The 3,824-nt window shown below is 46.4% G+C and overlaps 1 non-coding gene across 1 annotated transcript; it reads left to right on the plus strand.

The window, feature by feature from the left end:
- The first annotated feature begins 586 nt into the window (after positions 1–586).
- LOC116079490 lies at positions 587–743 on the plus strand. The gene has a single exon (XR_004114031.1). It is a non-coding gene; the product is annotated as a U1 spliceosomal RNA (small nuclear RNA).
- The last annotated feature ends 3,081 nt before the right edge of the window (positions 744–3,824 follow it).

Here is a 3,824-nt window from a genome sequence, read left to right on the forward strand (position 1 = left end):
GAGGAGAGGAGAGGAGAGGAGAGGAGAGGAGAGGAAAAGGAAAAAGAAGTATATTGGGATTGTAGATTGTCTGCTCAGCCTGTGGTCCTTGCAGTAGCCAGGTGTGGCTGATGGAGACAGTGACCCTCTCTCCATCCCAGAAGCTGTTGGGTTTGGGGGCTCAGCTCCAGTGGCAGGCAAGGCAGACAAGAGCATGACCTTGACCCTGAGCCAGAACAAGCAGTGCAAGCCAGTCTATGAAACTAGTCGGGAATGGGGAGATGCGATTTAGCCCTGTAGCAACACCCCAGGATGACGGAGGTGGGATGGCTCCTCCAGAAGGACTGTGGATTACAGGGAGCAAATAAAGAAGCATATCCCTCTGCAGCCCACATTTCTCTGATAAAACAATTCACGCAGCGAGGTCTTTCCACGCTGTGTTGGCCCTTGCTGAATCCCAAAACCAACTGTCACTATGCCTCTAGACACCCTACCCACCCTCTATTAATTTTTGTTCCCATTATACAGTGCTAATCCTGGAGTACTTTACAGAGTTGGTAGAGCATCTGGCAAGACAGTAAGTACAGCGTGTGAAGTGTTTAAAGGAGTGCTTACCTGGCAAGGGAGATACCTGACCAGGAAGGTGGTTTTCCAGGGCAAGGCTCACCCGTTGTTCTCATGTGCCTATGCCTGCGATTTCTCCACGTTCAAGAGTTTCAGCTGCGCTGCTTGTGGTAGTAAGGGCTGCATTCACACTCTCCTTCAAAAAACAAAAAGTTTGAAGAAGGCATCCTGCATCCATGGAAGCAGGAACTCCCAGAAGGCATAGTGTTCTAGAGTGAAAATCCGCGTGCCGTGGTGAGCTACAACCCTATGCCCTATTGGCCAGGGAGACTCCTAGGGTCCACAAACTATAGAGTTTAACATATGCTCCACAGGGCTCGGTTTGTAAAATGTTTGTCACACAAGCATGAAGACCTAAGTTCAAGTCCCCATTACCTATATAAAAATGGCTGTGTGTAACCAACCCAGTGCTGGAGAGCAGAGTTGGGGGGAGGGGGGGCAAGTGGATCCCTGAAGCTCACTGGCCATGCAGCCGAGCCAAACTGATGAGCTTCAGCTTTAGTGACAGACTGTCTCAAATATATGTAATTGTAGAAGCCAGCCACAGTGGCTCACACCTTTAATCCTCACACTCAGGAGGCAGAGGCAGCAGGATCTCCATGCGTCTGAAGTTAAGCGGGTCTACATAGTGAGTTTCAGGACAGACAGGACTATATAGTAAGATTGTGCATGACTCAAAATAATGAAAATAATAATACTAGTAATATGAAGAGGAAACTGAGGAAAACACTTGACATTCACCTCTACCTCCATAAACATGCACACCTACATGTACATGGAACACATAAACACATATATGTCCTGTACTGGCTGGTTTTGTGTGTCAACTTGACACAAGCTAGAGTTATCACAGAGAAAGGAGCCTCCCTTGAGGAAATGCCTCCATGAGATCCAGCTGTAAGGCATTTTCTCAATTAGTGATCAAGGGTGGGTGGTGCCATCCCTAGGCTGGAAGTCTTGGGTTCTATAAGAAAGCAAGCTGAGCAAGCCAGGGGAAGCAAGCCAGTAAGCAGCACCCCTCCATGGCCTCTGCATCAGCTCCCGCCTCCAAGCTCCTGCCCTGTGTGAGTTCCAGTCCTGATTTCCTTTGGTTATGAACAACAATGTGGAAGTAAGCTGAATAAACCCTTTCCTCCCCAACTTGCTTCTTGGTCATGATGCTTTTATAAAAAGCACTCCTTTTTATATAGGTAATGGGGACTTGAACTTAGATCTTCATGCTTTGTGGCCCTGACTAAGACATGTACCACACATACATACACACAATCCACTCCACAGGATGTAACTCATGTTTGGAATGGTAAGCTAGGACAGAGACCTGAGACTGAGGAGGTCCTAGGCCCCATTAAGAAGGTCACTGCTGCTGTGGATATGTCAAGCTACCTCCTGAACATCTAGGTTTACATCCAGAGATTACTGCTAAGTCAGCCTGAGTCGGGAGAGAAGCTTTTTTTCTGCAGTGAGTAATGGCTTCTTCTGAGACCCAGTGAACCTACTAAGAATAAGAGGCTATTGTTGTGGCCTAGTGGCCCAAAGCTCAGCTATAAATGGAAGAAAATCAGGCATTCGTATCACTCCCTTAAAGCCTTGGGCAGAAGAGGGGCAGAAAGCATGAATGAGCTGGGAGAAGGGTTGAAGTGTGGCGTAGGTATTAGTTGCAAGATTCACAAGATACCCACACCCTACATAAACTGATAGGGGGCACCCTTCGGTGGAACTGCCTGCACAATCAGGGAGCTGCAGAACTCAGCTCTTGTGGGCTTTTTGGTGATGCGCTGTCTTTGAGTAACCCTTGTTCTTGTTAAAGCAGCCCCTCCCCCACACTCCTGCCATAACCCCAACGAGCCCTCAACTCACCAAACTAGATTTGCTTGGAACTGCTTCTTCTACTGCCAGTGCTCTAAGGGGTGGAAAGATGTTTGTTCATATCTCTCCAGGAAAAGTCACAGAACAGAGGTGTTTGCACACTATGTGAAATAACGTCCGGCACACAGCGGTTGCCGATCTCGACATGACCGTGTTACTGGCTCATATTTTTAGCATGTTATGCTATTTTACTACGCTATACTATGTTGGTGACATGACTGTATTGTTGGCTCACATTTCAACTATGCTATGCTCTTTTATTATGATGCTATGCTATGCTACGTTGGAGTTCATCTCTTCCTGCGCTAGAGCTGTGGCTCAGTGGTGGAGTGTTTATCTCGAAGATAGAAAGCCCTCTTTGGCCCATGCAACTGTAAATAATTAACCAAATGGAAATGTTTGCTGTCCAACACACCGGCTCTAGCACCATGCATCTCATGCTTTCTGTGTCTCTTGCTCACAGCAGGCCATGTGGGGCTGCTCGACATCACCTAGAGTTGTGTGAGTTCTCATCCTGGTGAAGCTGCCTCAGGATGGATTTCTCAGATTTCACTCCTGCCATGGAGTGATTTGGGATTGTACAGGTTAAGATTCTGGTAATACCTTGTTACTTTTTTTTCATTTTTTTTTTCATTTTTTTGTTTGTTTGTTTTGTTTTTTGAGACAGGGTTTCTCTGGGTAGCCCTAGCTGTCCTGAAACTCACTCTGTAGACCAGGCTGGCCTCGAACTCAGAAATCCGCCTGCCTCTGCCTCCCAAATGATGGGATTAAAGGCGTGTGCCACCACTGCTCGGCACTTTTTTCAATTTTTTAAAAACTTTGTGTGCATGGGTGGTTTTTCTGCATGTGTCTATGCACTGCTTGTGTCAGATGTCTGTAGAGAACAAGAGAGGATATTTTGGATCCCCAAGAATTAAAGTTACAGACAGTTGTGAGTTGCTGTGTGGGTTCTGGGAGAGTGCTCTTGACCACTGAGCTGTCTCTCCAGCTCCCACCAATTACCTTTTAAACCATTATTTGCCTGTTCTCAAAAGTCATCCACCCAGCCAGAGCTATACAGAGAAACCCTGTCTCGAAAAAAAAAAAAAAAAAAGTCATCCACCAACCTGACTTCTATAAAGTCTATGACTTCTAGATTTTAAAATGTTTTAATTAACACGTTTTGAATACCCAGAGTGTAAGTGGAAAGCTACAACCAATATACATTCATCCGTGTTATTGTTTTGAGACAGGGTCTCATGTGGCCCAGGCTGGCTTGGAGTCACTATGTAGCTGAGCATGATCTTGAACTCCTGATTGTCCTGCTTCTGCCTCCTATGTGCTAGGATTACAGGTATGTGCTTTCTGTACCCCCC

Source organism: Mastomys coucha, unplaced genomic scaffold (assembly GCF_008632895.1).
Source record: "Mastomys coucha isolate ucsf_1 unplaced genomic scaffold, UCSF_Mcou_1 pScaffold5, whole genome shotgun sequence".
Lineage (NCBI taxonomy): Eukaryota > Metazoa > Chordata > Mammalia > Rodentia > Muridae > Mastomys > Mastomys coucha.